The following is a 10,429-nucleotide window of genomic DNA, read 5'->3' as shown; positions in this document are numbered from 1 at the left end:
CAAGAATATGTCTCTTGTGGCAAGTATGACCTTGATTTAAAGTTGAGAAGGCTCGAGAAATACATTCTGAGCCATACTTTATAGGATTTTCAAGATCAAATATATAATTACTTTCAAGGCCTAAAAACATGTGAATACACACTTTTTAGAATGCTTCAGAGTAAAATCATATGATGAAGTTGGGGCTTTTTGATGTCAACCCATTATTTTAGGATACCCAAAAAGAAGATTATTTGGATGGAAGTAAACTAACAAACCTATTTTTTCAATGAAAATGCATATCTTTCTCAAGTCAATCAAATACCTTTTCACCAGTGGTATACATATTCCAAAAGATGGTTGAAATAAAATACAAAACAATAGTAAGTGTTAAGAAACACTAGAATGAACCCAACCATTGAACAAAATACCTTGTTCCAATTGTGCTCAAAATGGTTACAAATATCCCAATTGAATTTGTGATAGATGCCCAGTATAGATATGGAGAATAAGATTTTTGTCATGAATGAATCCAATTCAGAAGAAATCAATCCATTGCCTTGAAACTTGAGGATATAATAGGGATCAAGCATCATACCATGAAGAACTCCTACATACTGTGGTGCTATATCCTAATTTTACAACAAAAAAAGAAGAATCCAAATACTCAGAAAGTGATTTTTCTAAGTAGATAAAATCATGATATCATTGTTCAAGTTTCTTAAAGCTATTGACACACAGTGAATGTAAATGAAGGAGTTTTGAATTAGTGGAAGAATGATATACTTTAGTAATCTACAAAGACCAACTTTAATATGTTTGGAAATGAAGACACTGGTCTATCAATCAAGATAAGAGACCTATGTGCATATTTAGAAGAAAACCAACTTGGCTGAATGAACTCAAACTAAGTGTTTTCATTAGCCACACTACTACAATAGTTGGGTTTTGAGTAGCATTTAGACCAAGGAGTGCTATTCTAGACCCAAAAAATTGATTGACTGCAGATGTTTACAACAAAAATGTAACTAACATTATTTCTTATTAAAACAAAAAGTTTTTTAGTGTGCCTTGTGCTCAATATTAGAAAATGTCATAAGTTCAAAATTAAAAAGAAATAAACTAATTGAGGAGCAAAACTTCTCAAGGATCAAATTTAAGTTAGAACTTGTCATATGGTGGTATGGCTTTATGGAGTACTTTTAAATGTATAAAACAGTTAGCGGAGCTCTCCATTTAAGAAAACTAAAAATAGTCATAAGATTTGAAGGCATGGAGTTTTATGAATACTCAAAATTTTGTGAAAATCTAATCAATAAAATGTTTGCCAATATTTTTTAATGAAATCCAACAAATCAACTAATCTATTTTTTTAAAATAGTGTAAATCAACCAAACCCATTACAAAAGTGGTAGACTAATGATAAACATGGTAGTTGGAGCTGAGATAGAATTTGGCAACAAAAGCATTATTTAAATTTTTTACAATTCAACGTTTTTACTTGAAAATATTATGACTACATAAGTAATTTAGCTATAACCAGAATAAGCTTTAACTGACCTGCATAATTTTGTGCACTATAGTGACTGAATAGCCATTGAACCAAAAAGTCTAAAACATCACCAACACCATTGTCCCCCATGGAATAGCACTAAACCATGCAACTTGCTTAAAATTTACATTAAATACCTATATGCAAAGATGAAAGTGACTTTATCATATCTGTGCTTGAATTCAAATGTAGTGAAAATTTCAATATGAATGAACTAAAACTGTATTCATGACTCTTGTGATTTTGGTTTGACATATTCTTTGATTAAAATTATTTTAAAAAAAGAGTACACATTGTGATTAGGAGAAAGCTTACAATTTTGAAATATACAAGCATCTAAGAGAGAAGAACAAGATAACCCTAAAGACAATAAGAGAAAAAAGTATTATACATAAAAAAGATGGACTTATGATGTTCAAGTAAAGGTATCCTTTTCTATATAGCTTACCCAATTATTTGTAACATTTACAACTATTATTGCCCATGTTGGTAATTAGAAAATAATAGACAAAAAGAAGATTTTCTTTGAGTAGTTTGGATAGCAGACTTTTTAGTAGACATTGGAGAATACTCAATTCCATCATGAATAAGAAAAAGCTTTGATTTTGGTATTCTAGGATGAAACTGAGGAACATTACAAATATTTGGAACCCATATATATTGAGATTCAAAGAAAACCTAGAAATGTAAGGAAAGGTCCATAAACTCTAACTTGTGACATTACTATTGGAGAAGCAAGTAAGATTATCACATTACCTAGATGAAATCTAGCTATTGAGAGGCCTAATACTATATCCCATTCCATACTAGGAAACCACCTTGAATAACAAGAAAAAAGTTAACATATTGAAGTTATCTTGAGCATTTACAGTTGAATAGTGAAACCAAAGAGGTGAGACACTTTGGCTAAATACCATGGTTAAAAGTCCTTTAATACTATAGGATGAAGACAACATTAAAATGACAATGAAAAGGAATTGAGTTAATTTAGTAAAGTGATTTTTTTGAAGTCTTACCTTGAAATTGTGGCGTTCATATAAGACAAGGCTACACCTTCAACAACACCAAATAGTGTGCAGATAGCAAGGAGCATCCCTACTGAATGACTAGAAGCCCATGGGGTGATAAAGGTTGCCAATGACCATAAAATACCACATAAAAATTGGGACCAATAATACATTATAAAATAACAATAGAATTTACATATAAAGCTAGTTAAATCAATTGGATTAAAAAAATAGATATAAAAATAATGATAGTATCCCACATAAAAAGCTAGTTAGATCAATTAGAAAATGAATGAGTTAGATTCAATCTCATTTATTTTCTAATGACATGCACACCTATTTAAATGAAGCAAAAGTTTTGAAGATGCATTATTTTCTCTCTCCAGATGCTAGCTATTTTTAAAAACATGTAACCTTTTATACTAGATTGTCAAAGTATTAAATAGATTTTTCATTTCTACTAAACTGCTCCATGAATTAAGATTAGATAGATAGAATTTCACATGTTTAATGGAATCGTAGACAAAGAGCCTAAATTTTTGATAGAATTTTGTAATTAGATGTCTTGTCAAGGAATGATATGATTGTAAAATGAGTACAAGATGAATTTCACAAAGAATATTTGATGTCCACATTTTGTCTAAACATACCATCAAAATAGCTACTAAACTAATCTACCCAAATTTAAAACTCTATCAAATTACGTTGGTATTTGCATCATGCATATGATTTGCTAATAAAATTAGTTTAGTATAGCATAAGTGTGAATAGAGTATTTATAGTCAGATTTAGATAAAATAACTCAAGCATCATCACTAGGCACAAATTAATTATTCAAGATTAAACATAAGTACCCCTATATGCAAGCTCTGTCAATGTGTTCATATACTAATTTATTTGTATATGAAATAGAATATGATTTTAATGTTAGTTTTTTTTAGAAGCAAAGGGAGTTTTGAAAAATGAAATAGACTAATAAGATCTCAAAAAGTTCATAAACTATGCAGATTTGACACATTCAAGAAGATAATACTTACACAAAATGAAGCCGAATCATGCCAAACAGGTTGAGTATTAGCCCTTCCATTTTGTTATTTGATAGTTTCCTGAAAATGACACATTCAAAATGCACTTATGAGCAAAGAGCTAGAATGAATGAAATTGATTAAATAATGAAGGTATGTTAGTTTGAGCTTCACCTAGTTTTGAGAATACTTTAATATTTTCTACTTAACAAGGCCAACCATGTGAAGGTGGAAGCTCATTTGGCCTTACCCTCCCTCCATATAAAATCAATATAAATTCCTCATTAACATCTAATTTCATACTTCATTCATTCATTCATCTATTTATGAACTATAACTTTCAATCTGTATAATCACATAGTATTCATTAATATGATATATAATTCATTAATACTAAACACTAACCAAGAATTCATTAACACATAACAATATTCATTAACATGATATAAAATTAAATGTTAATATGCAAAATTCATGGATAATTACTTAACAAAATGTTCTTTCATTGTCCAACAACGTTTATCAAACAAGGTTTATCAAAGAGCATTTTTAAAAAATCATTTTTTTTTTTTGGGTTTTTCTCAGATTTCTTAAGGAAAAGGCTGATAGTAGCATCAATATATTCCTAATTCTCCTCCTCTTATGGCTATAATGCCAAATTATGATGCTTCCTCATACTTTGAGGAGCACAAGGTTGTTACACTAAAGGGTGGGTTAAATTCACATACCTTTTTTATCTGTTACAAGTATTTCATTAACAAGTAGAACATAACATGCATTTTTATTTACTTGATAATGCCACATCATGTACAATAACATTTTGATCGACCACCACCTCAATATATTGAACACTTTAAACATGCTCCACTCATTCACCATGATGTTTAACATGCTCTAACATATTGAAAAAAAGGTTACACGACCAATTGCAATTGAAGATGTTTAATTCTATTAATAATTACATAATTTATTTCCAATATAAAATTAATACCTTGACCACTATGATGAATATCATGGTCTTCATCACATGCAGGTTCTATGATAGGATTTGAAGGTTTCAGTGAAATGTCATGCACATTGTTATCATTGTTTGATATATAAAACATAAATAGTCAATTTATGTTGGAAATTAACACCAAACATGAAATTTGTCAACTATTCAATTTGATTTACTTTTAATTTGATCAATTCACCTCTATCTCATATGGTGCACTAGATTCTTTGGTATGGCTTTCGAATTCTTGGCATAGGCGTGCAACCACAACTTTATAGCCTTCCTTCAAGGAAACTTTTTTGTCTTCATTGCTCTACATTCAATTCTGTGCCCTATATGTTTTGCTAATATCATTAGTTTTGCATGTATGATTTGATTAAATAAATTTTTTTTGCAACCTTATATTAAAAATAATAATATGAAATTCCATTGCTTCAACTTAAAAGTCAAGAGTGAAGTTTCATATAGCCACCAGAGCCAAGTTTGCATTGACCAACCTTTTGTGCTCTTGCTTCGATAGATTTTGATGTGTCCTACAATCTATGAAAAGTTTTAAACATGTTAGACTATATATTTACAAAGATCACTAATTAGTGCATAATTACATTCTACTTAATACTATCATGACATAACTTCTTTTGCCCTCTTCTAGTTCAATTCCTTTATCCTGTAGCCTTTTCTCTTTTGCATCTTCTATTATTTCATTCCACTCCATCTATGGAATCATAGGAGGATGCTCGTACTTTGGGTTATCCTTTAAAGACCTTTTATATTGGTCCCTCATAGCCTTTATATGTTTGGATTCTCTTTTAAGAAGTAGGGTACTATAAATTTTTTTTTTTTCCAAAGAGGTCCTCTAAAGATGTAATGAGCTGATTTTTTAATTTAGGACCTTGTTCATTCCACCTTTTTGAAAAAACCAATATTGTTAGATCAATAACTTTAATATAGTACAATAAATAGAATAAAAGAAAAATATTGTACCAATGATATGAAGCTATTACCTTTCACGTATGGTGGGCCCAAATAGCTTCAATGTCATTTCAAAAAGAGTATCATTAAAAACATTATTTCCTACAAAAACATCATGGGATCATCAGTCCAAAACAAGTTATGTATAAGTAAACTACAATTACATTGTAAATAATAACAATTTTAAATCCCTAGAAGCTTTGGTACTTTTAATGGAAACATAATTTTCTTGTTTAACAACAATGAACCCACAGACAAACCAGTACTAGTAACATGGGCTGATCTAGGAAATGGTTTATCTTCAATAGTAGTGGTCTATGTTGTTGTATCAGCTATAGGTGTATATATTAGTGTACAAAATAGGTCCATGAGTATAAAATACGCCCCAAAAAAAAAATCAATGCATAATTAGTACATAAAAAATATAGAAAAATAAGGTTTTACCAGTTGTAGTTGGTACAAATGAAGATGTTTGGAAGCTCCTTGTTGTCAACATTGTAGTCAACAATACTGAAGTGGTGATTGAAGGAGGCATCTACACTTCGTCATGAGTTGAAGAATAAATTGTTAGCAAAGAAATTTGTAATGGATAAAAATCAAATGGGGTACTAGAAGCATCCCATGAAAAGGTTAAATGAATGGTTTAAGGTTTAAGGATTATTTACATGAAGGTTGTGCACTACAACCCTCACCATGTTGACCACATTCCACAGGTGTAAAAAATTCTTGTAAGAATAACATATCATATTTTAGATCACGATCCATAAGATAGTATAAAATATAAACATCTATTGAAATTTTATTATTGCTTAAGATTAATTACTACTTAGCTTCATACAATTGACTCTACATATAATTCCCCTTTGAGTGCCTCTGTCTCCTCAGTTTTGTTTTGTTCCATGTTAAGGGTAAGAATTTCATTACTATATTTATTTATCATCTAAGTAGCCATGAAGCTCAGTTTAATGCTACATACGATGTCATCTGAAAATGTCACCTCAATTTCATATCGCATTTGATCTATTGTCATTTTTGCTTTTCACTATCAATAAGTATCAAGTTGTGACATCAATATTAGTAAAATTCTATCAAAATAAATCCAAATCCATAAAGAAAAGAGCATAATAATATGACATTTGTTTCAAAATATAATTTTTACAATTACACTAATTAAGGTTTACCTTTTTTGAAGAAAGTATATGAGGAAAATCCCCGCTTGTGCCTTGTGGTGGATCCATGTCGCCCTGTGAAAAATTAGTAACTTGCAACAATTAGTAATAAAATGAAAGTAATAGACTTACCAAAAAAAAATATTAATAAAATAATAGATTGTATATTGGAGTCAATATTAAATGGAGGCAATTGGTTTAAAATATGTTATACTAAACTATCCCATGATAGTGAATTTTTCTATATCTACATGATTCAAATTGTAATCTATCAGAAGCTCTTTCCCTGCACTTATTGATTTATTGCACATATAATAACATGATTTCCCTCATGTACCTTGAATATGCAATTCAACCGCTTATTAGTTGAAACAGGTCAAAAACTATTTATAAAACCTATAATATTCCCTTTTGCTTTTGGCCTTCCATCAATATACATAGCAAGATTTTTACTTTGATCATTTTTTTTGCACTGTATATAATTTTCTTATAATGTATATCTACACATACTTTTTTATATTGCACAATTTGCATCCAATTACTGTAATTGTAACAAGGTCCTACTTACCTTATCAATTCAAAAACTTTATTATAATTGACCATTATGTCATCCATGGAAAATAAGCCCAAATCATGTAATAAATATGGAGCTATTACATATATCCTTTCATTAATAGAAAAATCAATGTTAACTGGAGGAAGTTCCTTAGGTATCCATTCTTTTTGAAGGTGTGTGTACCTTAAGGGCATTAGAAATATAAGGTAGACAAGGTTATTGAGAGGGAAGGGATGAATCAAGAACCTATAAAACTTTGCCTTCACCAATTAATCCTTCATATAATATTATGATCTAATTTGCATGCATGAAAGAATCAAAGCAATAAAACATTCATAAAACTTTGGCACAAGATATGGTGACCCAGAAACCTTCCAAATAGAAAGTAAAACTAGGTTGGGGATGATACCCACAAGCTTTAGTACTACAACATAAAGTTAACTTGTTAAGGCTTATAATTGACCACTTCTAGTGATCTCCCCTATTAGGAGCAATAAGGGCTGTGAGGTTCACCTTGTTAAAGGATTTACAAACATATAATGAAGTATGCACTCGATTAAAAGATTTAGCCAAGACTATTAAGTCTACCTTGTTAAAGGATTTGACTGATGCACCTACTAGTATAAATTAGTGGCTGATCTCTGATCTACAACCCTGACTTACTGGTTTAGATTCCTTGTATTGCAATGATCACCTAAATGTGATACATAAATCTCGGTTGTTCCTTATACTTCTTGTATCCTTCTTTAATTCACACTCATGTACTTCATAATTTTTTTCAATGTTATATTTAGATATGATACAATGCATTACATATATACCAATCCAAATAACAACTTACTAGGGTCGGATACATTACCAATTTCATCATAATTCACAAAGTTGGCCCAACTACTATAACTCAGGTTCAGAAGATGAACTTAGTGATGTTCTGATACATGGAAAACATTGTTAACACTCAGAAAGCTTTGGTACTTGATTGAACTTGAAGCTCGATCCACACTAATCACTTCCAAGTAGCTCAAACTCTATCAACACTGTGTGACTTGGTGAACACTAAGAAAGTTAGTAGTTGATAAATCACTCGGTTGACACTACATGACTTGGTCAACACTAGATTCACATCATTAACACTGTGAGCTTGGTTTAAACTATGATCTTCTTTAATTCTACTAAATAGTTCAGTTGCCTCTACTACACTCATCTTGCACTATACATAGTCTTTGAATCTTGGTAAACACTATAAACTAACTCCATTGCTTAGTAGATGCTGCATTATGACTACTTGGCTAGGGAGCAATTGAAACACTTGGTTAATCTTACTGAGTGAATGATAAGCTCGATAGAAACTATAGATATCGGTAGCAATGTAACCATTTGACTAAGTGTTGAGTTAGTGATAGAAAAATTGACCTTAATGTTAATAATCTCCCCCTTTGGCATTAGTGACAAAAATACTTATCAAACCAAAAATCTGAACTTCAAAACTATAACTCAAAAACTTCCTTTATCATCAAATCGAGTCTTCACCTCAGTTTTGACTTCTTTCTGCTATAGCTTAATAGCATACTTTTATGATTTTTTTAAATTTCTTTTGCAAAGATATTTTTTTCTTATTTGTACAAGTGTCTGCATAATAGTATACTACTTCCCCATAAATGTGTCTCTCTTATGTACATACATCTAGAGTATAGTAATATTTTCCTTCTTTTAAAATATCTTATATCTTCTCCCCCTTTTATATTAAACATATTTACTTCACCCCCTTTTTGACATAAATGCCAAAGGTGTATGATGTCTATATGTTAATAGAAAAATGTAACAAGAAATCAGAATGTACCTTCAGAATTTGTACCATAGTCTTTTCCCAATTCTCTTGTAATACCTTACTTGAATGCAAGGAAATTTAAACTTTTACTGATAGTTACATCATGTGGTCAACTATGGAGAATTTGTTGTCATGGATGAGAGTATTTTCATGTGCAATGTATTTCTGCAATGCATCCATGTTTGGAAGAATCATGCCTTGAATTTCTGCAAGTGTGACCCTGATTCTAGCTTCTTCCTTTAATAATTCTGCCTGTAAATTTGTCAGATATATGATCATTGTGAAGTGTACAAAACTATAACTTGGGTCAAGTGATAGGTGGTGTGCACTTTCCTTCATATCTTCATCTATCTTGGATAGTTTATCCTTGATCTCCTTTGTGAAGATAGATTCAAATCCCTCTGCTTCATCTTCTTCATCATCACATTTACCTTCTATTAGTATGAGAGTAGAACTTTCTTGCTTTGTATTTTTTATTAACTTTTCTATCCTCTTCCTTCCTTTATACACTTCTTGAGGTAGCTTTATCTCAAGTTCAATTCTTGCTTCATCATATGATTCAAAATAGGTGGCTTTGGGACCCATAGGCTCATTCAATAGAGCTTTGATGATATCTTTAGTGCCATCAATGTTAACCTCATACTCTAGAGGCATAACCCATGCCACTCTAGGTTTGACTGCTTGAATGTATACTTTATCATAGTCAACCATGAAACAAATATCTTTCTCATAGTCTTCCACAAGTTTCCTGGGTATCCTAAACCTATTTTTCATCTTTTCTTTGAATGTTTCAAAATAATTATCTATGATGTTGTCAAAATTTTGACCCATTTTTTATATATATTCATTGATTTGATATGGAACTAGAATATCCTTCCTCTATACTACTAGACCTTTGGAAGGGAATTACTTTTGAACAAAGAAGAATAGACATATCAAAAGAGAACCAAACTTACATGGGTTATTCTTTAACACTCTGATGCTTCCCATGTTCTTCTTGAATTGGTTCAATAAAAAACTTGGCAAGGTCAAAGGATAGATTATTCTTTATCATCTTGTATGCAAGATCAACAACTTCACATGACATGATGTTCAACTGACTAGAGCTATATATTTTATGAGCAATTATATGTATGTCAAGCTTTAGCTCCATGTCTATTATGTCATTAAGCTTCATGCCTCTTCTATCCCACTTGATAAGAGTTCTCTTAGCCAATTCAACCTGACCTAGGGTTTTGGTAGTCTTTGCTTTGTTTAGCATTGGTATCCCTATGGTTCTATGAATCATTTTCTCTGTTAACTAAATAGGGTGATCCCACAATAATTTACCATTATGAACACGACTTA

At 30.7% G+C, this 10,429-nt stretch overlaps 1 pseudogene; it reads right to left on the bottom strand.

Moving 5' to 3' along the window:
• Positions 1–292: 292 nt before the first annotated feature.
• LOC149552698 (putative anion transporter 3, chloroplastic) lies at positions 293–2,711 on the bottom strand (annotated as a pseudogene).
• Positions 2,712–10,429: the final 7,718 nt, after the last annotated feature.

The sequence above is a fragment of the Cupressus sempervirens genome, chromosome 6, assembly GCF_028749045.1.
Source record: "Cupressus sempervirens isolate cs-2001-9-10 chromosome 6, ASM2874904v1, whole genome shotgun sequence".
Taxonomy (NCBI): domain Eukaryota; kingdom Viridiplantae; phylum Streptophyta; class Pinopsida; order Cupressales; family Cupressaceae; genus Cupressus; species Cupressus sempervirens.
This window is presented reverse-complemented; position numbering and strand designations above follow the sequence as displayed.